Source organism: Falco punctatus (assembly GCF_963210335.1).
Source record: "Falco punctatus genome assembly, chromosome: 3".
Classification (NCBI taxonomy): Eukaryota; Metazoa; Chordata; class Aves; order Falconiformes; family Falconidae; genus Falco; species Falco punctatus.
This window is the reverse complement of record NC_137582.1, coordinates 74,581,424-74,609,019: the sequence shown is the minus strand read 5'-3', so window position 1 is coordinate 74,609,019 and position 27,596 is coordinate 74,581,424.

Below are 27,596 nucleotides of genomic sequence, written 5' to 3'. Positions count from 1 at the left end.
TGTAGTTGTATTACTTTGCAAGAGTTTACAACACCTCAGAACATATCCAGGTGTGATAACACCACTTCCAGATTAAAATAATTCCTGATAAAGGCAATGGATAACTTTATAATATTAATCTGATATCAAATGGGATATTTATTTTTTTTTAGGTTGAGTTGAGAACTAGCACTCCAGGCCAAGGCCAAGCATTAAAACAGAAGGTAGAGGTGACCAAAAGAAGATGGATACACTTCAGGGCAAAGGCTTCTGAACATAATAACCTAAAGTAATGTGATAAATAAAAGTAAGGGTGGACAAAACCAATGTGAAAATACATAAAAGACTCAGCATGAAAATATATTTATAATAATAGAACAATGGCAAATCCTTTTTACCACCAGAGGTTAACTGCTGGAAGAATGAGGCAATTTGAAGAAATGTTTGAGGGTTTCATCCTGGAGGTAAAAAAAGGAAGTTTTTAGCATGTACAAACAGATGACTTCGCTCAATTCTTTCATGACTTGTGTCTTGCAGCAGAGTATGATTTGCCTGTTGCTCTGGAGGGCCTAGGGGAAGCACTGCATGGAGTGGGTACAATTACTGTTTTCTGTAAGGGTGGAAAAACCCCACACATGATAAAATGTTTTCTGTATTCATAGTGTTTAATAATTATATATGTAAAAAGGGGAATATTTGCAGTATAACAGTTATAGAGATTCTGCAAGTGGTGCTTGATGCCCAGAATTGTGTGGTTTGTTTTTGTTTTTTTTTTTTATTTTTTCTTGATGCAATGATAGAGGTCTGGCAAGTGTCCTATGGGAAGGAGAAGGTGTACTAACACCTGTATGTTTTCAGCAGTCTGCTTGGAAAACATTATTTCTTCGGACTGCTGTATTAGTTATCATTGGCACCCAATGCATTTCACAATGAGGAATGATAGAAGTTAATCCTTCAGTGAGCACTAAGACCTGTATACAGAACCTTTTCATTTAGGGCAAAACTCTACAAATGCTTCGCTGCAGGATACAAAGGAGGCTTTGAAAAGAGCTGGAGCTCTAAGCTGAAGTGAACTAAGGAAAGGTGTACACTGTCTTGTGTAACACCGTTCCTTGGAAAAGCCAAATGTTCTGTAAATGGATTTCATGTGAACAGTGATGTTGATACTATTAGGGCTTGTGCCGTAATAATACGTGTATAAATAATGCCTTAAAAATGTGCAAAAATTACAGGCAAAAAAGAAAGGAGGAAAATCCATCTGGAGAGCACAGGGAAAAAAAGATCCCATGCAGTAAAGCAAACAGAGTTGTTAGCCTTGGCTGCCCATCTGTTCTTTCACTCCTCTGAGAAAGCCCTCCCTGAACATGTTGTCACTAAAAAGGTCACCATAAAATAAAATCCATTTGTGCTAGCCCTTGTCTACTTTAATAATAGCTTCTAGTGGGAGATTAGGCTGTTTGCAGCGAAGTGTGGGTACAGCTATGCCACCGTAGGGTTGTGAAGATAGTAAACCCCCTCCTGAAGAGGAATGTGAGGGCTAATCAACAGTGTACTTCAGCTACAGATGGACAAAGCAAAGCTGGATTTGCTGCCTGCTACTTTTTTTTTCCCCCTCAGAGAACTGAAAACGTGTATGTCTGCAGAGTCAGAACGTTATGTTCCAGATGCAGGTGTATAAAGGCAGAGCAAATTGAAAACTTCAGCATTTTGGTCTTCAGGAGAGACCCATAATTCATAAAAACAATGCTGTGCTATGATCTTACAGAGCTGAATGATTCTGTAGTGAAGAAAAAGAAATTGTTTGAAATATTGTATGGGAAAAAATAGCATTCCTGATATATCAACATGTGCTGCCGAGAAGTAGATGTTTTCTTCTCTGCATTCAGTAGGAGATGAATTAGTGGTCACTCAACCAGCCATTTTGCTCAGGAAAAGTGTTAGAAAACAGCTAAAGTGGGTAGGGTGTCATTGGGATGGGAAGGGACCTAATGGTTGGAAACAAGTCCCATGGCCTCTACAGCCCTTTTCCTAAAATGAGATGGAGCAATGATTTACCACTCTGTGATAATATCACAGGAAATCTCAGTGTTATAAAGGAGGTTATTTAGTTTTTTCTTGGGAAAGGAAGAGACAAGTAAAATACCTTAAATGGCCTTTGCAAAATGTTTTTGGGAATAGCTGTTGGATGGTGTAGAAACTCCTGTAAGCTATAGCCAATCAGTTAGATCTTGTATGTTAAGAAAAACATACTTTTATGAGGCTCTGTGACTTTGAAGAGCCGCCAACCTCAAGATACAGAAAGTTTTCCTCTTGTCCCAATGAATGTTTCAGACTGGAATAACTTAAACATGAAAAGTTACGGAGCATCCCAGCAGAATTACCAAGGGCTTGGTGTTGCAGGCATTCTGCAAGGAGCGGTTAGTTCAGATTTCCTCAGGTGGAGAGTGGTTAAGTGGGCTTGTGCATGTAGTGAGGTAGCTGTTGTAAACCTGGGGTTTCTGTACAAAAAAAGAGCACTCTCCTTGGTTTTGTGCCTAACTCTAGTTCTTTATTCCATTTCTTTGATGCTTTTGCAACACCTGTGGTAAAAATAAAATGTTTCTTGTCAGAGAAAATGAAATATTTTGTTTTGCCCCAAAATGAAAGTAGTTTTGCTTTTCCGCATTGTTGAGGGGAAAACAAATGTGTTCCTATCCGTTGCTGTCAAGCTGACTTCTTAATTTTGTTTGGTCAGGTTCATTCTCCAGGCACAAATCCATTGTTCACTCATCCCTGCTCTATGTCTCATAGTGATCAGCTGCTCCCCGCTCGTTTGCAGAATGAAGAGCTGAGCCTTACTATGTGCCCTGAGCCCTTACATGCCAGAGGGGAAGGGACTGTGGCCATCTGCATGCTGCAGAACTCAGTGCAGTGTAAAGCAGCGTCCACCTCTGTACAGACACTTTCTTGTAGTGGAGACAGAGTAGAGGGTAAAGGGAATAGCATGTATAGGTACTTTCACTGAAACATAGTTAAATCAGCTAAATTAGAATAAGACACCTATGAATTGAACACACTTATTTCATGAGATTTATAGTACTGGTTAATAAAACTAACATTGTATCTTTGGTAAAATGACATGGTTCTGATTGGAAACAAGTCATGAATCTATTCTTCAGAGCAGTAAAACCGTAAAACATATTAGCACATTCTGTGTGAGCAATCAGGAAGGGTAGAATAAATATAGAGGATCTTTTATCTTACAATAGATGGCTGGGTTCAGTGTTCAGCTTCTGTCAGAAGATATGTCTTAAAATGTGGCTACTGGAACACGGGGATACCGATTATCTGCTTTTTTCCCCAGATTTAACCCATGTCACACAGGTGACTTTAAAATGAACCCAAGTTTTGACAAGGATACATTGCCCTTTGATTAAATATGACTCACTCAACACTTCCACAAAGTAATTGGTTTTGTGTTAGAAAGGACCATTAGATCATTTAGTTCAAGCTGGCAAGGTAGTGCAAACCCTAGATTGTTACATGCATAGAGCTTAACAACTCATAATCTCTTACACTTTTTCAGAAGGGTAGACACCCTAAATTTCAAAAATATGAGATGGTTCATTATTCTATCTCGTTGGTAAAAAATGATTACTTAATTTTATTTGAATTTGTTTAGTGTTAGCTATGAATTACGGCTTCTGCTTTTACTCATCTCCACTAGATTTAAGAGCCTTTTAAACACCTGATGGTTTTTTTTCAATTAATATACTAATTTATTCTATTTAAATCACTCCTTGGTCTCTTGGTAAACCAAAATGATGGAACTTCTGAATTCATTTAATGTAAGGCTTAGCTCAGTCTAAATCACTTTTGCACTTCCTCTGTGTAAGTATATATAATAATTTATATGTTATTTTTGAGACTAGAATTACAGTATCTTTGTAGTTCTTATCAATGACCTGAAGAGGTGAAGTATATCTTGGTATTACATACTGCTATTCTGTTTACATACATTCACAGTAGCCTTTTGTGTGGCAGAGCCAGGCTGGGAGTTTGTGTTCAGCTGACAATTCTTTAGGAGTCATAATGGGCGAAGTCACTGTTTTCCTGAATGCAGTCCTTTAGTCAAGTGATACGACTGATATTTCTTGCTTCTATATCCATGACCATACATTTGAGTGTATTAAATTATATGCTGTAACAATGGGCTTGAACTTACTAAATTACTTTTCATGTCACTCTGCTCTATTGCCCTCTCTACCTTACTTAAAATTCTGCAGACCTTGGGGCATCTACAAATCTGATAATTAATCAGTTTTTATTTAATTCCAGATCATTTACAAAATATTGAAAAGCATCAACCTGTGTAACACAGAAAATTGTTATACTTGATGATTCTTAGTGACTATTTAAGTCACTAAATAATTACTATTTAAGTTCCATTTTTATTCAGATCTTTAATTATTTAATGTTATTTTGAGTGACAGAGTGCTAAATTTTTTGCCCCTTTGAAAAATTATTTCAGAGATTACTTATCCACTGTTGACATCTGTCTTGTGTGGTCACTGAAATGCATTTTCAAACACCTTAAATCAAATGCTGATGTTCCTAGCCTTTACTTCTGAGGTATTGATGATACATGATTGGCAGTCCTTTCTGGAATCAGAGTATTGCTGAGTTTGGAAGGACCCAAGGCGATTATCTAGTCCAATTGTCATGCACAAAGCAGTCTGCTAAAGCAGGTTGCTCAGGATGTGTCTAGTCAGATTTTGAGTATGTATGAGGATGGAGAGTCCACAGTATCTATGGGCAGCCTGTTCCAGTGTTCCATCACTGGAACACTGTTCAATCAGAGTAAAGTTTTTTCTGATATTTAAATGGAATTCCTTTTATTTCAGTTTGTGTCCGTTGCCTCTTGCCCTGACACTGAATGTGACTTGAGTCTGACTCCATCATTTTCATCTCCCCCTTTTTTAGAACATTAATAAGATCCTCATGAGCCTTCTCTTCCATATGCTGAACAGTTCCAGCTTTCTTAAGCACTTCTTTTATGAGAGATGCTCCAGTCTTCATGGCCCTTCATTGGACTTACTCCAGTAAATCCACATCTTTCTTGTACTGAGGAGTCCAAACTTTGACACAAGACGACTGATGTGTTGTCACAAGTGCTGGCCAGAGGCAAAGGATCAACTCCCTCAACCTGCTGGTGGTGCTGTTTTTAATGCAAACCCTTTGCCATGAGGGCACATTGCTTGGCACATTCGTGGTCAGCTTGTTGTCCACCAGGACTCCTAGGTCCTTTTCTGCAGAGCTACTTTCCTGCTGGTTGGCCCCTAGTGTGTACTGGTGCATGGCATTATTGATCCCTAGTGGCAGGCCTTTGTGTTTCTTTGTTGAACTTCATGATGTTCCTCTCTGCCTATTTCTGCAGCCTTCTGAGGTCTCTTTGGGTGGCAGCACATCTGTCTGCTGCCTCCCATTTTTTATCATCATCCTCACAGTGACATTAGCCTCAGTACTTGTGAGTGCACCTCATGAGGACCCATGGACTTGTGTATGTCCAGTTTCCCTAACTTCATCCTCCCCCACCATAAGTAACTCTTCTTTAGTCCAGATTTTCCCACTGGTCTCAGGGGTCTGGGATTCCTGAAGGCAAGTCTTGTGAGTGAAGACCGAGGCGAAGCACCTTGGCCTTTTCCCACGTCCATTCAGTGTCAGGCCCACTTTTTTCACCTATTACTCGTTTTGCTTTTGGTAGGCCTGTGAAAGCCCCTCTTATTGCCTTTCATGTCCCTCACTAGATTTGACTTCAGGTGGGCTTTGGCTTTCCTAATCCCGTCCTTGTGCACTCTGACAGTATCTGTATGTTTCTCCTGGATGACCTGACCCTGCATCCCTCTCTTTGCATGCTTCCTTTTTATGTATAAGTTTACTCAGGAACTCCTTGTTAATCTATGTGGGCCTCCTGCCACCTTTGCATGACTTCCTACATGTGAGGACTGACCATGCTGGAGCCTGGAGGACGAGTTCTTTGAAGAACAACCATTCTGAAAGCATTTGTGAGTTTGGTTGCAAACAGCAAAGGCAAGTCTTGGAACTGCAAATAGTGGAGGCATAGAAATGTTTTAAAGTTAGGTGTTGTCAGTTTCTGGGTTAAGTGGAAATACTACAGAAATATTACTTGCTTTCTGTCTGTGCATGGAAATATAGAAGTGTGGAAAAATGTAGACTGAAAGGATTTGGAGAAGCAGTTCCAAACTTATCTGTGAAGTTTTGGCTTTGAACAAAAAGCATTAACGTGTAGGGTAGCTGGAAATTTAAATGGACTGTAGGAAATCATCTTTGATCTTACTGAGTTTCTTTAGGTATGATGTAATTCCTGACAGGCCTCCAAGTCAATGAATATGCCTTCAATTCAAACAAATGCAGCTTTCTAAGATACAAGATAACTCCCATGTTGTATAACAACATAGCTGATGCTTCTGATTGCCATTGTCCCTATCAAGCAATCAGTTACTGTTTTTCAGATCTGTGTGGGACAGCATGCAAAACTGAATTTCACTTTGCATTAATAGGAAAGATAACACATTTTACATGTATTTTCAGAGATAGCAAGAGAAGAATAACCTCTAACATTTTGCCTCCTTATGATGGTCCTCAGTGCTCAGCTGCTGAAGTTTGGGAAGGGAGGTTTTCTATATTTTCTCTTTTTTAAAATTAGACTGCGCTACACTTTGACATCAGTTCCATGGAGACAGATTAGAAGTATCAAATATTCCAGTCCTGCAATATAGCAAGGAAAAAAGAGGGCTTTTTGAAGAAAAAATGTATGCTTTTTATGTTAAGATTTAAATTTTAATAAATAAATTAATTCAGTAAAGAACCTTAAAAATAGAAAATCTTCTGTAGGTGTATTATGTTTAGATACTATATGTAGCTGAGAAGTGTGTACGCTTTAGTGAAAACGTTCGGAGTTTAGGGATCTGAATGCATGAGAAAGTTCATTTTCAGTGTGCTGTTTCAGCTCAGGGTCCCTCTTTGGTTGGAGGTTTATGCCTCTTCAAAATATTTCATATTTATCTTTTTCTTTAACTTCTATTCTAAGTCAGGGGTCCTCAAACTGTTTAACCAGGGGGGCCGGCGCATGGATGGAGTGGCAGGCAGCCATCTGCGGCTGCTTGGTTTCCTCCCCCAACCCCTGGCGGGGGGGTCTGTAAATACCGGGGGCCGGATTGAGGACCCTGGGGGTCGTATCCAGCCCGCAGGCCATAGTTTGAGGACCCCTGTTCTAAGTGCTTGTAAGTACTGGCTTTATAATAGTGATGGCTAGAAGACAGCCAGCTCTATCATTATTCAAATATGAAAGTTGCATAAGGATAACAGAATATGCCAGTAAGAGGAGGTAATGGTCTGTTTTGTTTTATCTGATTGTTTTAGCACCTTGCAATTTCCTCAGCCTTCAGACTAGCAAAAAAAGTGCGAGTCTGAAAATCAAAAAGATGGGGAAGTAATTTGATGCTGTTGGTCTTAGATATTTTGGCAACAGACTGTGAAAATGTGCAAGAATGTTTGCAAGTGGTTTGAATGAGTATGTGGAAAGATGTGGATCTGAGGTACCTTTTAAAAAATAAAATAAAACACTCTTAACACAAGGAGAGCTTTTAATGTTTCCCTGGTGTGAAAATTATTAGCAGCTACAGGCAGTGCCCATCTGGGAATTTGGAGCCTACTGTCTGGTCTTTCAATCAGATTAGCTGGTGATACTAGAAGGAACAAATGATACCTGGAGGAACTGTGCGTAGCTTATGACAGCAAAAGCCTGAATTGGCAACATGTGGCTAACAGCTTACAGACATCTGGTATAAGCCATTTTCCTGAGGAATTATTTTTTGTTGAATATATATTCCAAATCTTTCCTTCTGTAATGTAGGCACTTGCAGGAAATCAGATGAAGAGAAAATAAATACTGTATCAAAGTTTCAGTGTTAACTTGACAGGAAAGTAAAAGCACTGGGTTTAACTTTTTTGACTTTCCTTTGTAATGTCTTAAGGACTGATGATCTATTGGTTCTGGGCTTTTTTTGGGGGTAGATGGAGATTAGAAGGATTAATTTTTTTCCTGCTCTATTTTTATTGTTAAATGTATTGGGGATGTTGTGGTATGATAAACTGATGTGGTCCAGTGGCTTCATGTTGCTCCTGAAGAACGAAGCAGTTGTAAGTCTAGTAAAAAAAAATAAAAATCCCAGTGGATAATTTTTCCTTGGTAGTAGATTTCTCCAGTGGTGCAGAGCTGACGCAGTATTTTTAGTTCTGTCTGCTTTCTAGCTGGCGCTTGAAGAAAAGAACGAAGACAGACAAAATGCAGGTACCACTGTATCTTGTTCAGGCATTGGCTATTGTAACTCATTAAGAAGGTTATAAATTATGGGGCACTGAATCGGCAGGGAATTTCACTTCTTTCCTTTGTTTTGCTAGTGTTTCCCTAGGAGAATATAGGAAAGTGATATGGGAGGCTGTGATTTTTCGGTTCTATAACTGAAGGGAAGGGAAAGTTAAATATTTAACAAAATAATGTCTTTTGTGTATCGGTAGTAGACTTGCTCTGACTGAGTAATTGTGTTCAATTTGTATGTAGCTCAAAAATCGCTGCTTCAGTTTCAGATGTGAATTTTATTTTTCTGACAGGTTGTTTGGACTTTAAAATAGTCATACAGTGTTTTAAGAAATAATTCAATTTCTTACATATTTTACCTCCAGTATTGATTACTGAACTAACACAGAGAGAGGTTTGAAACAGCCTGGATAATATATTAGGATCTATCATCTACATACTGCTTTTTGGCTGCAATTGTGCGGGCCCAGGAGTTACCCCCCGCAGTCTCTCACTGTCATCTGCTTGGGTTCGCTGTCTTCTGTGATCCACTGGCTGAGCTGTGTGTGCCTGCTCATTGATTTGTTCTTTAATTAAAATTATATGGGCTACGGTAAATAGTAGTCTTGAGATGGAGATTTTCACTGTTGAACACATTTGACTTGTGCAGTCACTCACATGAATGTTTTATGTGGCAGACCAGAGAAGGCAGTGATCTATGAGCACTTGTGTACAGTCAGATGTAGTCTGGGTCTATCTATGTTTGTGTTTCTAGTAGCCAGCTTGTATCTCAACCCATGTAAACACAGCACTGTGCTTACATCCAGCTATATTTATTTTCTGTCCGGCAACAAGTACTAGTAGAGACATAGTACCACAGCTACCCAGCTTCCCTTGGTCTTTATTAACCATTGTTTTAGCAAGTGACCACTCAACAGGGAAGGAGCTAGGGGATTTCATGGGCCACCTAGGAGTTACATGTGCAGTTTCCATTTAAAGTCCAGCCTGGTGTTTTTGTCCATGCTATTACTTAGGTTTCTAAAACTTTCAGTTCTTGCCTTTCTGATAAAAGCACTCCTCCCTTGATATGTATCCAGAATTACAAATTTCCCATTCAAAAATAGTGTCATAGCTCATTTAATCCTTCTAGGTATTTAATACAGTGTTCCCTTAGCAACTTACATTTTGTGTTTGAAGGATCAGGGTGTCACTGCCTGTCCCATTGTTGCACTGTGAAATGAGTAGGTTAGGCTGCTAACTGGTGATGTTTCATTTTAAGAAGTATTGGGTAGGAGCCAGCTGCCCAAATATGAGACTTCATTGCCAGTTCTGATGCCTTCAACAGTTCACTTCCAGTTGGTCTCCAGACAGGTACAGATCCCTTCCAGTCCCTGGGCTGTATCTGCCATGCTCATGTCTCAGGTACCTAAGATGTCTGTAACAGCACTTGTCTGTTTAACAGCAGACTTTCACCTGTTATGTTAGTGACTTCAAAGGTAGTTGGTAAGTCTCAGTGTTCAATAAGCTGGATGTTCTGAATGAGGAAAAGGACTTCAGGAAGATCTGCTCAAAAGTCTGAAATGATATATTTATGTTTGTTTGAATGGCAATGTAGGAATGAACTAAATAATAATATAGAAAGCCAGGAAAAAAATAAGGCAAGAAAAGAAAAATTGAAATGGGAAAAGAATTCAAGTAAAGGATTGAAAGAAATTTAAGTGATAATTCATAAATTTCAAGGAAGAAGCCTATTCTGCAGGAATTCTATTAGCAATCAGCAAAATGATTCAACTAATGAAGATTCATAAAGAACTTAAATTTGGAAACTTTTTAAAAATCTGTCTTTCATAAGAAATTATATCCTGAGAAATTTGTGTAACTTGAGGTTTATGTTATTTGCAGAATAACATTGTTAAAATTACCCAAACATGCAGAAAATAGACTGGACAATTTTAATTGCCCTTTTCTCTCTCTTAATTATATAGCTTTATGACCAGACAATAGTTGATAAAGGGCAACAAAATGCCAGGAGGTATATGCATGTACAGCTTGCCGCTCTAGAGAGTCATCTTAAGGGGTTACGAGATAACACCTATCACATAATCCTCTGGCAATTATTTGGGCAGTCTGGGGACTGCAGATACATTACCTTTGTTTTCAGTGTAACGTTAATCTTTAGGAGAGTGCCGTCCCAAAGAAGTTCATCAGTGGTGTGGAAAACACTGATCCTTGCACAGCTACAACAAGCTCTTCAGACAGCACTGGTTCCCACAGATGGTCCTTCATGGAGTGTGTAGCAAGGCTTGAAATCTGTGCTGCTTGAAGAGAGCCATCCCTGTTCATACCTTCCACACCCCTTGCCTCCTGCTTGGTTTAGACAAGGACACCATTGTTTGCCGGCAGTTATACAAGTGGAGAATGCCCACAGAGATAGGAATGATCTCTTTCACTGGAGGCAGGGTCTCACCATGGCAGAAACTTCAAAGAGCATGGTTGTGAGGTGCTAGTGGTCTGCTGTTAGGTTTAAAAGTCTGCACTGGCAGAGAGATGGCCTGGGGAGGTGAAGGTGTGTCTGTCTTGGACTTCAGGGATTCTGGGAGCTGTGAGGTAATGTTTATAGTGGTAAATGGACTGGAAGCAATATTGAAGTGAAACCCCAAAATACGTAATTGTCAGGGTCGGGTAACACAAAGGCCTCTTTTGCCGCTTCCTGGCTAGTGATACTGTGCAGCTTCAGATATTGCAGGCACATGTGTGTACCTCCTTTAGAATACTCACTGGCATCTTATGACCTCTTTTGCAGAGATTTCATATTTTTCACTTTGAAGTTGCATTTCTTGATGCTTCTTTAATAGCTGGCAGCTGTGAGTTCCCAGACCATTCCCCTGTATTGCTACCATGATATCTTCCTGGTTGCAAAATTTCAGCTTGGCTCCCTGCAGATGTTGACCAGGTCTGCAGTCTCTACCAGTCCACAGGCTGCTCTGCTTTACCATTTGACACGGTTATTCCTTTTCGTTTGTTGTTTGTTTGTTTCGGTAACAAATTGTAAACGGTAAACTCATCAGAAGTCTGCTTTGCAGCTTAACAGACTGGGATTTTACATTATGCCATCAAGGGGATATTCTCTTTTTACAAGGTATTTTGGAGTTTATGAAAGGGCAGGGACAGTGCTGAAGGACTGTCTTAGGTAGAGGATTATAGTGTGACGTGGTTCATAATCATATTGTCTTTTATGTATCTCTGTCTCTCAAGGGAACAGTTTGGTTTTTTCCACACTGGAGCTTGGCAATAAATTATTATGTGTGTGTGCTTGAAGTCGGCTACGGGATTAGAGCTATTCCAGCAAACCAGGGAGTAAACCAAAGTGACAGACTTTGTTAAGCTTACCTGTGAACTTGTCTCTATTTCTAAATAAATGACAAGGGCAGCAGTTTCCTTGCTGTCTGCAATATGTTTTGACTTACACGTAAATAGAATTAGAGTGAAGAAATGAAATTCTCTCCTTTGACAATCAATTAAGGGTGCTGATTAATTCCATATTTTACAAAAGCTGAGCACTAGATATATAGTGATGTGATGATGAATTATGAAAGTGATAAATGCTCCTATGTTTGTATACAAAAATATTTCTTGGGCAATATAAAAGTATACTCCATCACAAGTCAACATTATGATGTAGGATTATAGTACATTTTTAGTTTTGTGGAGTTGATCTTTAATTACTGCTTTCTGCGGAAAACAATTACATAGGAAATGTCAAGCAGCATTCTTTCTAAATACCAGAATTTTATGGAAGCCCTAATAAAATGATGTTGAAAACAATTGTGAGTTAATAATTTCATGGGAAAGGTGAATAGCAGAGATAAATAACTTCAGCAGTGATGTGTAAATGTGAACTTGCAATTAGGCTGATCAATGTCTGCTATTAATGAGCATATAAGTAAACAAACTACTGTGGCTTTCTTTAATATGGTTGTGGAGAGCAAAAATAGCTAAGCCTAGTTTTCCACATTGTGTTAATTTTCCACTTTGTCTATAAGTTATATGGAAAGTAAATGGTATGTGATTATAGTGCTATGCCCCCCCCCCCCAATATTTGTGCTTTTATCTTCATGAAAATTGATCTTTTTTTCCCCATTTGAATAAGCAGAGGAAACAGGATGAAAAATGTCACTACCTAACCCGTTCAGTTCATTTGTGTACTAACAAATGCTTTCCATCTTCTTTGTATGAAGTGACAACATGAATTAGTTACTCTTATCATAATCTTTCCAACTTCTCTTTTCTTGTCTTTTTATTTTGTTTCGTTTTTGTGGTTTTTTTTTTTTAATTTAATGTCCTACTGTACTTCTTCACAGTCTTTGAGCTTTTACATATGTGTGTGTGCGAACAGCGCCTGACAGAGTGAGTCGAGAGTTTATGGCTAGGGCAGTGGACAGTGACAGCAGAAACAGGTAAATATTTTGTCCTAAAGGGAAAAAAAAATCTCTGACCCAGAACTTGAAATATTTTATTTTGTTGTGTTCCATATGGTTACCCAGATCCTCATTTTCTGATTTCACAAGATGTCCTAAAAATCCCTTTTGTTCCCACCAAGTAAGACAAATAGTTCATCACATTCTTTGCAAAAGCTTCTGATCACCAGAGGCATAACTGTAAGGATGTGAACCATCCAGGGATGATAAGCATATAATCACTAATCTCATCTTTGTCTGTGTTGTACCTGTATGATGTGCTTACCTGTCTCGCCTATTCCTCTCTTTTTGTGTGTGTATCTGCTGCATGTTATGTGTGTGGGTGAACCAGCTATTTCTCTTTCACTGTGTGCAGTTATCTCAGCAAAATAGTACAGGGTCCTGGGATCACCTGCCTTTCCTCCACAATACATGAAAAGTAATGCAAGCAATTTCTACATTATTAACTGTCAGGCTAAAGTTACTAAGAATCAGCTTCAGGATGAAAAAAGTACATATAAACTATGATGTACTTTAAATGAGATAAAATTTCAGCTACAACTTAATAAAATGCTCATGTTTTGAATAGTCCCTAACCTGGGATCATAACACAACAATTAAATGCTAGTCACACTGGCCGAAGCATATGCAACTAACTAGACACAAAGCATTTAAACAGAACATTAATAACCTTAGTATTACATATATTTATTATGTATTTATAGTAAGTAATGTATGCTAATAAATTAATAAACCTTAATACTAACAAGTATAGAATGGAAAGAACTCATGGTGATATAAATACAGGTAGTAACAGGCTACAGATTGTGTATGTCCAAAAAAAAAAAAAAAAAAAAAAGAAAAGCTATGACTTTGGAAGGCTAAACCATCAATACAGGTGCTGTATACACTTACTAAAGGCCTGTGGAAAAGATGATTGCAGTAACTCCAACTAGGGGAAGCAGGAATGGGGTGTTCAACAATCTGGAGAGAAATAAAAACTTGATAGCTGAATTTATTTGTTTGTTTATTTTCATATATTTGAAAAAAAACCCCACATTTGAATGAATGATTGGCTTCCTGCATTTCTCTCGTTCGGATCACTAGACAAAATGACCACTCATTCATTGTTTCTGGATCAAAGTTTTGCATTTGAAGTTTTACATCTCTATTAAAAAAAAAAAAGGTCTGCTTGAAAAATAGAAGTGAATGTCATTCAGTGCAACTCTAATTTTCCAATAAATAAAAAATTCTTTGGAAACTATCAAGAATCAAGAAATATCGACAATATCATGTTGACTGGTTTAGTCTTGCACAGTTCATAAAAATCCTGAGACATACAGACTCCTATAACTCTTGCTTTCAAAAGTCACGTTTCATACAAAAAAAATAATTGTTAGTGTTGTCATTTAAAAATGCAGTGATAAGAAATTTTTTTTCTGTAAAAAACCTGTCACTATTTAATAATATGTCACAGCTGGACTTTAATGAAATATTAATGCTAAGTTATGGTAAGCAGAGTACTCTTTTCCATCTTTTATCTAAATTGTTTAATATTTAATATTGTATAATAGAGAGATAGAGTAGACCAAAGCAGGGTTTGATACTGTTTTATTATGCATGATTTTATTACCAGATAAGAGTATTTAAAAATATTTAGAATATTATAGGATCAGATACAGAATATTTAAAGCTATGTAATGCATCCTGTAACAGATCCAGAAATCCAGGATGTTCCTTGCCAAAGAAGACTGTAGATATAAACCCCAAATCTGCAGAAATATCTACATCAGTGTAGACCCTTATGGGTCCCTTCCAACTTGAGATGTTCTATGATTCTGTTTCATTGTTGCCATAAATATAGCAATGTTAGTTTGTTGGGGTTTTTAGTTATTAGAAAAGGTGGAGCATTGAATGACATGTCAGATATGAAGTGTAGCATAAAGAAGTCTAAGTTAAACCTTATCAACATTTTAGAAGAACAGAATATCTGAACCTGGTGAAGCGTGTGACTGACACTTGCATGGAGACAGCTTTACATACGAAGTGATCCTACTGACTGTGTCTGTCAACTGAAGAGAGTAATCAAACACTGAAACAAAAATATATTTAGTTAATGCTATATAATTTCATTTAACTGATGTATCTTTTTATCCTGTTGGCCTTTGCTGATTTTATTTTTCATTGCAAAACACAACCAGGTAACTACTAACCAGAGACAGTACTAAAACATCACAAGATGCCCAGAGGGGTTACATAGACATTAATTTCCAAATCACAATGGAGATTTAGAAATATTGAAAAATATTGAGGGAGAATACAGCTTGGAAAAGAACTTTGAAATATGTGGGGTGCACTTCAGGGAAACAGAAAAGTTCTTCTGAATCAGATTGCTAAATTCCGTTTAGCCATCAGTAGTTTGGCAACTGCTATTTCAGTATATTTTAAGTACTCTGATGTCGCGGCACTCTCCAAACTAGCCAGATGCATCAAGGTCTTTTACCATCTCATGCTCTTCATGCCAATCTCTCTGCTGTCTTCTCCTAGTCTCTCCTCATCCAGGGCATGTGTTCTCTCTTGTCTTGCTTCTTCCTCTCTCTGCTTCTTCCTTGGCTGCCCAACCCCTTAACAGAACCAGCCACACCTGCACCTTATCTACATCGGCCAACGCGCCACCCCTGAAGCCAGCCCACAGTTGTATATTATCAATGATAATTAACCCAGCTTCATTCCTCTACATTTGACAATGTAATGTAATAGTAGTTTGACACAGGATCTTTGCACCTGCAGATTTGTGAAATTTTAAACTCTTGGAATAGCAATCAGAAGTAACAATGCAGAAACAAATTGAATCGTTTGAAAGTAAATTTGCAACAAACCAGTGACCTCATTGTCTCCTTTGAAATGGTGAAGGATACAGAACTCGCATTCAGTTTGAACACTGGAGATCTTTGATGGAAGCGAGTGTTTCTTGGTTCACATCTACCTTTCCAGAAAGAACAATTATGTTACACAGTCCACCAGAAACTGTTTGTATGGCTTAACTCTGATACATCACACAGACCAATATTTCATTGTCTCCCTGTATTTTTCTTTATATCTAATTCCTCTGTTTTCTGCTGCTGAGTCTTAGATTGTAACCTCCTGGGAGCAAGGACCAACTTCTTGTTGTGGCTTTAGTCTCTGTTTGAACCACATCAGCAATACTTGGCATAATATAAGACTTGACAGCGATTTGGGCTCAAAACCCCAGCAATTCCCACTCTAAGTGGATCTTTGGAGCTGAAAAGTGTGTTCTGTGCTTGCTGGGAAGTCAACTGCCTAAATAGGGAGTCATTGTGATACCAGAAAGAGGCAAAAGTACAACTTGGCTAACACCTTAAAAGTATGATTTTTCTGTTACCAAACAAAATATCGCAAATCTAAAACTGAATTGGGAAAAGCATCTTTCTTTATATTACTTATATGAATAAAATTACATGATAAACCCACTTTTATACATGGATTCTATTAACTTTACTGACAAATAGACTATTTCAAGTTATTGTTTCCCCAAAAGTACCTATTCATTAAATGCATAATTAAACCCAGTTACCTGTATGCTTCATGAAAGGACATATTTAAAACACCAAAGAGTATATTTGATAGATAGATAAGTGACTAGCCAGGTATTTCAGAAGTGCTAAAACAGTGTGATTGAAACATCTTGAGTCATCTGGATAATCTGACAGTACAACTGGAGGTGAATAGGCAATTGAGAGTAGAGAAACTGAAGACTCTAAGCTTTTTAACAGAAAATTTTACTTATGTAGTGAGAAGGACAGCTAAGAAAATCAAGTCTTGTAGGAATTAGCATTCAATGGTGTGAACGAGCCTGGAATTTCTGTTTTATAATAAAAGGAAATAACTTTTTTAGATAAAAGGAGGAAGAAACTTTTAGGTATTTCCTAAATTAGTATTTCTGCCCTTATTTTAAACATTTGGTCTGAGCAGTCTAAGATCTTACTCTGTGGGCAGCTTTAAGCTCCCTGAGGAGTCAGAAATGGCTAGGTGTGCTCTGAGCAGGCCTGTTCAGCTCCTGCAACTATGCTGAGTTTAACAACAAGGGTAAAAAAAATCCCCACCCTTATGCTGACATTGACTTTTGCTATGCCCCATGAGCAACAAAGACCCTTTCTCAGAAGAGGATCTGGGTTCTGGGTTATTCTCAGCCCAGGGGCATTTGAATTGACAGGTGAGACTGATACTGATTTTAATGGTCCAAAACACTCACTTAAATGTATAATACAATTGCAAATAAAGATATTTCTAAATGGGTGGTAGGTGTTCCCCCTGCCCCCATGTCTTATAGTCAAGAATTCTTATTAAAATAGCCTTGACTTAACTTACCTATCAAAACAAGAACCAGAAAATCGTTAAGAAAAGGCAGTCTGACAATGATGCTAAAATCCCAGACCTTCAGTGTAAAGAAACTGGCAAAGGAGGAAAGGAGCATCATTGCTTCCTTGCAGCAGGTTGCGGTGTTGGGTCATTCATCAGTCAATAAAGAAATGGGTAGCACCCTCAATTGCCCATAATTCACTCTTAGTATAAGCTATATTGTCTTTCTTGGGGATTAATAGTTGTATGGAGTGGCTCCTTCAGCAGTCAAGTGCTTTTTCATATGAACCTTTCCTCTGCTGCCTTCTGGGAGTTACATTGTCTGGCTGATGGCCTTAAGTCTTCTGGAGCTGGGCACAGAAAAAGAATGACCCACAGAAGGTTAAAATCCTGAAGTTACACTCTTAAATTTCATACACAGTTTTCCTGGTATATATCCCAGATTAATGACTTTCTGGTGATTTGACCATTCTCAAAACTGTATGGTTAGTCCTACTACAATAAGTCCTACTTGAAACAATAATAGAATACACCAGGATGTAACATTTTGAAAGATCAAATATTTATCTTCTCATGGAAATAGACACGTATGTATGACATTGAAGGGCTATGACTGAAAGAAAGACTAGTGCGCTCTGCTATGCACAGCTTCACCTCAGTTTTTTATCTCCAGGTTAATTGTGGGCTGGGATTTTGAAGAAGGAATGTGAGACTTTTGACATTCACATTATAGGTGACATAATTTTTAGCTATAAACTGTGGCATACTGGAACACTAACAGCATTTTTGTAGCATTTTTTTCTTTTATGAACACTGAATTTGGTGATACGCTGAGAATATGGCTAATGTGATCCTTAGCTATGAGCACAGATGATCAATGAGTAGGTGATTTTTACCTCTGTAAACCAAGGGAGTGAGACAGATACTGAGAAGCTAAATGCTACTCTGTTCCCCGCAGTCTGGCTGCAGTCGTATTTTAAAAGCAAGGCCAGTGTGTAAATGAGCTGCAGAAATGATGTAAAGGCTTTCAGAGGGCCTTTTCAAACCTCCAGCTGTTCAGCTGAGAGAAGGAAAAACAAAAGGTAGTAACTTGATGACTGTGTGTAAGTATTTCTGAGGTGAAAAAAATGCTAGCTGTTGGCTGGAAAGGCAGGATGAGAGTGACTGCCTGGGAGCTGCCACCACACAGCGAGAGTGGGCAAGCCTGAACTGTACTGGGGGGTGAATGGGGGTTCTTCACCTGACACATCTCGGCAAGACCTAGGGCAAATGTTTCTGCAATTGTTGGGCAAACGTCACTTTAGGCAAGTTGAAGTTTTTCAGTTGAGCATAGGGTAGCTGAAAGACAGATAGCGCATGTTTCAGTAAGTCAGACTGAGTGGTTGAAGGATCCCTTCAGGGCTTAAATTCTCTGATTACTGTTCTTTAAGGACTGCTTTCTTCTTATGTTACAATTTTAGACTTCTCCCTTGGGTCCTCAAAGGCAGTCACAGACCCTGGTTCTGTTTCTGCCTTTACCTTACATCAGTTGTTTAAGTAGAGACTATTGCCTTTAGATGCAGGATACCCTATTTCTATATATTTTTTGTGGATGTTTGCCTAAAACATCCCTCTGAGATCGGTGTCCCCATCATTTGCTTTTTGGACTGTGAAGGGAAGGTCATGTCACTTGGGAACTTTTTTTTATATTAGTCTACTGCTTTTACAATATAGAACATTTTTCAGGGAAAATGACCTGCTTTTGTTTAGCAGACACTGCTGAGGCATCTTGCTCTTCTTAAAATAACTCCTTGTAGATATTATTCTTTTGCTCCTTAATTTTCTGAATAAATGAAATGGAAAAAAAAAGAATATGTTTTTATTGGTTTATTTACTTATTTTTCTTAACTGTATTTCTTATGGTTAAAAGATTCACAATAGTGGAGAGCAATTGTTTTATAAATTGGAAAACTGTTGCGAGTTTCTGGTTTGGATAGTTGGGAGTGAAAAAGAAGGCCTGCTCAGAGAGAGATACTTTGTAAAGTTGGTGCAATTTAAGACAGTCTAAAGTGATTTTTAAAAAAAGAACATCCCTGCAGAGAATAATGTCCAGACTGGTGCTATCAGGAATGTCTGACAGTGGCAAGACCATCTATTTTCTTTCACCCAGTTGTTGAATCCTCTGGAGGAAAAAAGAAATCTCATCTGTGTAGGGAAAAATGACTGAATCTGGAACCTAAAATTGTGAGTGTCTCACTAAGGGGTCACTGCTAAAGGAAGAGCAGATGCTGTGCACCGTACACATGGCAGAAGTCACAAAAGTCTCTCACAGACATTCATCAGTAACTATTGCATCTTACAACTGTGAAGAACAAAGGGAAAGTATGAAAGAAATGAATAATTTTCATGTATTACCAAACAATATCGTCTTTGTCAATCACTGGTGCTGGTAGATGACAGTGATACAGTCTTTTCCCTATCAGCATGCCTTCTGTCCCCTTACAGTTGACTTTCTCCAAACCCTGACTCCTGACCTTTCACCTCAGTCCATGGTTAGTGCAGATGATGGATGAGCCTTGTTAGGCTCATAAGATGTGCTGGTGCAAAGGAAAAATGCCAGCGGGCATGTTGTGTTTGTCTTACATTTTCATAGGAATAATTTAGCTTTAAAACAGACAAATAGCTGCACAGGCTGAGAAAAATAAATTTGTAATGAATGTTTTTGTCGTCTGCCATTCAGTGTTGAATACTGTTGTCATATTGGTAGGGAAAAGTGAGCAAGGCAGGAGACTCTGAAGGAGGGAAGGAATGGACAAGTTGGAGCTGTAAAGGAATAGGCACTCAGTTTTCCTCCTGAATCTGAGCTCACAGAATACAAAGCAGCCTGATTCAAGAAGAGAATAAAGATTCAGTCCCCAGTGCAGTATTCTGTATAGCTGCCCACTATACACTGCCCAAGTGAATCACACACTTGAAATGGAAAAATAAAGCATCAAAACTATGAAATCAGGATGCTGTGATTTTATTTCCCAAGCAGTTTCAAAACAGATTTAGTTTGAACTTGTTTCTAGTAAGACAAGCGGTATGAGCTTGTCATATAAAAATCTTGAAGTAGACCGACTTGGCTGAGGCTTTTCTACCTCTTTAAGAATAATCAGGGAACTTTTTGGTTTTTGGTTTTTGTTCAGAGATAATTCTTTTGATGTTTTGTGGGAATGTAGAAGAAAGGCAGGTGTGTACTTTAATCATTTGAAGGTAGGGTGGGAAAGAGATTTCTAAAAAGGGGTAATAGAAAGGATGAGTTCTTGCTAACGTTGTAGATAGGACTTTTATTTAGGTCTAAGAAGTATGGTTCCGTGAGATGGTTTTTTTAGCTCTACATGTTTTCATAGGAATATGTAGATAAGTACAATGAATCCAGTGTGAGAGCTCTTGGTGGAATTTCTCCAAGACTCCATAGAGAGCTCTTGGTGGAATTTCTCCAAGACTCCATAGACTTGAACTGTGGACTTGAATTCAGAAGTCCAGGTAGTGAATAACCCATACAGAAACAATGTTTTTATGTTTGTCAGGCCTCATGAACAAGAACAAACCAGTGTATTTTGGGAAAATCATAGTTTCTGGCAAGGCTTGTTATTTACTGTGTGTTATCATCTATCGGATATAGGTGTTTTTTCAGAAAAGTCTTGCTCTGCCAGTCCAGTGGCTTGTATTTCTTCTGCCCATAGTGCATTCAGCACTATCACCCTTTTTTCCTAAAGGTTCTAGTTGATTTCAGAGCCTTTAAGCTGCTGAAGGATGGCTGCCTTAATAGTCCTCATTTTAACATGATTTTACTTGGCTTGAAAAAGAAAACAAAAAGGAAAGACCCAGATTCTGCTTCTGAAATTTTGTTTACCACTGAAGTGCTTTTTCACGAAGAGGTCCTGGAAAGGCAGTTGTTTTCACACTGTGCCAAGCAAACGAAATTAGCTGTAAGCCTTCTCAAATAGTGGAATTTTAATCAGCCTGTGTTTCAAATTGCATGCTGTGTCCCCATCATGAAGAGGTTCCAATTCAGTGGTGGGACTGTTGACACCACACTATGTGAAGAATTCACAGCACAGGGAGCTGCTCCACTGTGCTGAAAGTTTCACCTGTAACGCTGGCTGTGATGCACTACACTTTTCTTTAGTAACTGTAAGTGTCCCTATGAGAAGGGAACCTCAGGCACAGGCATGTTTAGCTGTGTGGCTCATGGCATGGATATGTTTTAAATTTGGGAAGCTTGCAAAAGGGGAACTACTGTCAGAAAAAGAGGATTTACTGAATTCATTATAGCTGCTATTTGAATGGATTTGCTGAGTATTCAGAGAGAGAATTTTGAATACCTGGGTGTAAAATATTTTTAAAATTATTTCTGTGCATTGCATTTCTGCATTTGGAATAACCATTTCAGAGACTTAAAAGAGGGGGAAAAATATATCCCATCACAGAAAAGAAAGTACAAATAAAAATCAAGAATATTTGAAAGATCATTAATTCTTTTAGCATCTTGGCAAGAGCTGAAGGATGGGGGTTTAAAATTAAGACTACTATTTGCCTTTTACAATGATGTCCAGAATTAGTCTGTTGCTGGCAGTATACTTTCATCTTGAAACAAGATTCTCGTGACCATCCTGTGAAGATGAAACAGGAAGTTTATTTTTTCCTTTTTCAGCATTGCTTCTCATTTAATGGAAATAAAAGCATGGAAATAAAGCCAAGCAAATGAAAACAGCATGCCAAGTTTAGAGCAAAGAGTAGTGTTTTTACAGTGGCTTGATTTGTGGTTCAGTATTGGTTCATACATTGTACATGTGCAATAGCATATAACCATCTGCATGCCTGGTACCCTACTGGCAGCAGCAAGAAATGAGCTAAAGTTTTGTGAACTGTGGAAGTGACACCCGTGTGTCTCTGGTTAGTCATGGGTGCAACCTGCATCCACGTGAGTAACAAGCCCTTGCAGCGCTAGAATTACAAAATATTGGAAGGGTTGAGAGAAATTGTCACAAAAATAACTTGTGTGTTAAGGAATGTGAATTATAATTAGAGCCTTAAGGAGTTCAGTCTACCAATTTTTATAAAAAGAAGATTTGAATGTGATTATAATGCCCAAATATCTTCATGTTGAGATAATTGTGTGCTCTGTAATTTAAGAGAGAAAAGGTTAATGTCAGGAAGTTAAAGGAATACAAAATTTTAAAAGAAATTAGTTCTAATTTTTGACAGTGAGGGTGCTGAAACGTTAGCACAGATTACCAGTGGAACTTTTGATTTCTATACCTTATGAAGTCTTCAAATCAATGCTGAATGTATTTCTAAAATAACTGATTAATCCAAAGAGGTTTTGGATTACATTTGGAATACAAAAAAAAGTTAAGGACTTCTGTTACATGGGGCACAATAATTGAAGGAATTGTCCTTCTGACCTTAGCTTCTCTGAATTCATTAAAGATAAGTGTTAGATAGCAGTTGAGTCACTGTTCTGAGCTATTAGTTATTTCTATTCTCATACTTGGCATTTTATACAACTATTTTCTTATGATCCTTGGTGAGAGAATCAAAGTTTATGATGTCACCTAGTGTATTTATTATAATTGCTTATATAATTTTGATACTTAATATAGTGGAATAGAATTTAAATATCTTCTTTCTCCAGTATGGTCTTGTCTGCTTGACCTACCCTGACCAATCCCCTATTTTCCAGGACCATAACATGGCCATTTCGTAAAGAAAGCTCCTCTAAGTCACTGAAGAGAAACAAGATACTTTGCTACCACCTGGGGAGGTAACTGCATGGTCACTGGTGATGACCAGTGAGTCACCTCCCTTAGGTGAGGAGTGAAGCTTCTTTTGTTCACTGGGCCAGAGGTGCTTTCCTTTTGCAGTGGACTCTGACTCCCCTTCTGCCTGACCCTACTAAGACGTTTTACTGTAAAATCAGTGTGAGGGGCAAACAGTAGCTGCTAAATACAGATTGTATAAATATTTCCTTTAAGTTTTCTGAGTATGATAAAATACCATTCCTCTTCCTGATAAACATCGCTATGCACACATTCTAGCATTTTGTAGGTAGTGGGGTTGTTTTTCTCTTAATATTAGTGTGTTTGATTCTTTGGATTTTGACATCTCTATTCTTTTGTCTGACAAATCTGTGCACTGACTTGTAAAAAAAAAAAAATCAATATTGTTTTCCCTGGCACTTTCTCTGCAGTTGAGTTGATTTATTATCACAGTTCCCTTTCCCCTCTTTTTATCAGTGTGTTTCTATTGCTTTAGGGTTGAGTACCTGATAACATCACAGGGTAGAAGACACACAGAGTTTCCGTGACCTTATCCCCTGTGTGATCTTGTCCAGTGTGACGGTGAGCCATGGCTATGAAGTGAACAATGATATTATCCAAGCTGTGTGATCAGATTTACGTTCTATTATGTTAGAAATAGAGATGAGCTAGAACCAATTAACAAAATTTAGATTTAAACTGTACTTGTCCAGTATCTCAGTGGCTAAAGGAAGAGTAAACATCTACTGACTAAAACTCAATTTGCCTGCAAAGTAGTATGTAGTGGAAGAGTCATACAGCCTATAGTCCTTGCAGGATTTAAACGAAGCTTAAAGGTGAGCTTGTTGCTCCTTAAAAATGTAGCTTTATTACTGTTTTTTTCTGTTAGCCACTTATATCGAGGTAGTATTTAAGAACCTCAGTAAAAGATCAGAGTTACCTTGCCCTAGACACTGTAGGGACATGTAAGAAAAGACAAAGTTCACAGGCAGTATTTCAGAACAAATGCAGCTGAAGGCTGCAACAGGTAAATGTTCTGGGAGTATGTTGACAAGCATGAGCACAGTAATGCAAACAGAGGCCATGTTCACATGGGCGCTTGGGGAAGATTAGTTAGCTATGTTTATTAAACCTGTGCCTAATGTGGCTACAGTATATTAAAGCCACTTTATTCTTGAAAGAGGGCATCCTCATGTAATGACTTCTGCCGGTTGACTTTCTATCTCTGCTAACCACCTCCATAATCTTAAACCACTCCTTGCCTTACCACTGGGGACTCCTTATTATATCTGTAGGCATCGTGAGAGAAATATGCTTGAAGGTAGGCTACAGAGCAGGATTTTGTGAAGGGGTTTTTCTTATTGGCAGGGAATAGCAATGAGGAAATGACAGGTGCTTGGCAGATGGGTGTGTGTGTGTGCATGCCTGCTTGGGGCTGCAGGGGTTGGGAAACCAAGCGGAGGGGAGCTTGACAGCAAAGTAAACTCACGCATCTAGAGCAGGGCAACAGGGTGACGTCTAATAAGAAGGGCAAAATAATGTGTTAGTTAGTGGGAAGATGCAAAAGTGTGATGATACAGTCAGAAAAATGAGGGAGGAGGACAGTTCTAGCAGTTATTAGACTTAATGTGATGTGGAGGTCAGCCTCTGGCTAGACTACATCACACGAAATATTGCAAGCAGAAAGTCTGAGAAAAGTTGTTTTGGAAACCATGCCCTTGCAGTATTGCCCTTTCTTTTCTCTTCCCTTCTCTCCTGCAGAGACTCGGGAAGATTTGGCAGCAGGACGGTGAAGCTGGCAATAGCAGCAATGATACATGGGGGTGCAGCATCACCAGCATTCCTGCTGCTGCTGCTCTAATGCAGTATGTTTCTTAATGATGTCAGAAGCCTCAAGCTTTCTTCAGATCTGGCTGGAAAAAGTAAGTGCTGATTGGCTTTTCTTTTTTTTTTTTTTTTTCTTTCTTTCTTCTTCTTTTCTTCTGTTTCTCTCACTTCCAGACGTGTGTCAGAGGGAGAAAAGGAGGAAGAAGGCAGAGCTTAGTAGCCTTGGTAATTTCTCCTGTTTTCTTCTTGAGAGAGAGAAAAAATTGCTCCCCCATCTTCTGCTCTTCTTGTCAGCTGTAGGTTTGCAGCAGCTGCAGGCAGTTAAAAGATCTGGGGATGAGATGACAAGCACCTCTGGAGCTTCACATTTAGTTTCAAAGCAAAGCAAAAGATTACTGTGGAGCTGCAGTGGGTCTGGATTAATTTACTTGCAAGATGTGTCTACCAGGCCTTCATATATTTTGGTGCTCTTTCTTGGAAGAACCAGCTTATCCAGTTGGACACACAACCAGGCCCCAGTTAACCTGGAAGCAATCACACCAGTCTCAAAGTATATCATCTTGGCAACATGTATTTCATTAACCTTATTATTTTTATCAATCAATATATATTTTTTTAAAAAGACACATAGAGTTATTAAAATGTTTTATTTTCTATAGACCCATACTCACTCACATTCATTTTATAACTCCAGTTCTATTCCTTTCTTAAGAGTCCAGCCAACAATGGATATATGTTTTCTGGTTTCTATTGACTTTTTTAAGGTATCATCAGAACTTGGTTCTTTGCTGTTTTTTTTTCCCCATCCTTTGGAGCTTCCCCAACAATTCAACACACATAACGTATAGTTTTATCAGTTGTTTTCTTAATATCTTGCTTAAGTATGCTGTTATAGAGAGCATTTATTTACCATTATACAGTGATATCATCTGTCCTTTTTCCAAATATTGAGCTATAATTTTCTGCAGGCACCATTGTATGACTCCTTTCTGTTTTAATTATGGAGAAATAAGCCTTTAAATTGTCCTTAGCTCTGGCATAATGATAGATTGAGTTGTTTTGCTTCCCTTCCCTTATCAATTTCCTACAATTCCTACACTGTGATTTATATTTATCATCAGCTTCTTGTTTCTTTAATCAGCAAGCAATACTTTCATAGCTGCTGTCGTACCTGTTAGGGTAGTTTTAACTGGTAAAGGCATCTTAATTGCTTCAGGCAGAAGCTTTTCAGACTTGTACTGAAATGCTTTTACACAGTTCCCAGTTATCATTCAATTTTTCTGCTAAAATTGTTTTCCTAATGGATTTGGTCATATGTTAATATGATAGCTGAGCTGTTTGGGTGGTGGGAGGTTTTGGGGTACAGTGGTATTAGAAGGTAGACAATGGTGTAGCTGCTTGTGAATTTTTGTTCTCCAAATTCATTTATTGTTCCCTGCCTACCCATATACATAAGCAGTGTTCAAGTAGTCTTAAAATTACTGACTTCTAAAGTGATTAATATTTATGTCTGGCATAGTACTATGAAGTAGAATGGCATGCATTTTGGTTAACAGAGCTATGCAACATCGATTTTTTAACAACAGAAAGACGAAATTTTAAAATAACATCCAATAGTATTTCTAAATTTCTTTCTGCTCAGAAAGCTGTCTGAATTTTCAGGCAGCAGACATTTAAAGCCACATCATTTCCCTTTCACTGGGGAATTAAATTTACGATTTTTTTTTTGTTTTTCTGTTTTTATCATGGTTAGTACAGATCAGTTCCAAAGTGAGAACACGTATATCCTTTGTAAGTAATCCCACATTATGGGTGAGCTCCTCCCTTGCAAGCAGTGCTGGGACGGACTCTTTGGCTGTCATTGAATCATGCTTTCATTTAGTGCAGGAGAAATCCTTGCTGATGAAAATAATCTGTATTGATATATTTATCTGAAAAAGGATGTCGATGAACGCACATTTTCCAGGGAAAATGATCAAAAAAGTCTCTCTGATAGTTTTACACCTCAAATCTTTTAAGGTGATTATGATGTGGGAAAAAGTATCGCATGACTGTGTATCAAGAGGGAGACCCCTCCTGTCTCCAATGGAAGACGGTGTTTTCCAGTTCCTTCTGAGATGCTTCATTGAGAATGGGGACAACTGGAGGCCATGTTCCATGCTTGAAATCTGGGCTGGGGTGGGTGGCAAGGATGATAACCCCTGCCAGCTCTGTTACACTCTCTCGTCAGCCCATCCTCTCTGTCTGTTATCTGCAGCTGTGGCCGAGATAGATATTTTGGAGACATTGGAAGGGACTGTGAACATTCATGTCATTGCTTGGCAGCATTCTCCTGATGGGTGGAAGTAAAAGATGGTGATTTTTAGGTGTGTCTGATTGTTTGGGAGGCAGGCAGAGTTGCATGGAACAAGCAGAAAGTAAGTCTGTAACCAGTGAGCTTCATCCCTGCTGGGTACAGAAGGCTGCTACAGGTGTTGGAGGTGAGAGGCCACACCAAAGCAAAGGTCGCAATTACCTTTTCCAGGAGATGATTATAGAGAACCTTCCTATAGGTGTCACTTAATATATGGTCATGTCTCTATGTGCTGGGCAGGGATAATGCTTGTTTGGGTTTTATCTATCTAAACAGAAAGAGCTATGGGTGAGATACTGATGCCTTGAGTGACATTAGGAGCTACATTGCCTGATACGTTAGATCACTGATATTAGTTGAATTATTTGGAAAGATGCTACTCTGTCTGATGCTGCATGTCCATGTATATGACTTAACATATTAAGATCATGTGAACACTCAGTCTTTGCAGTTTT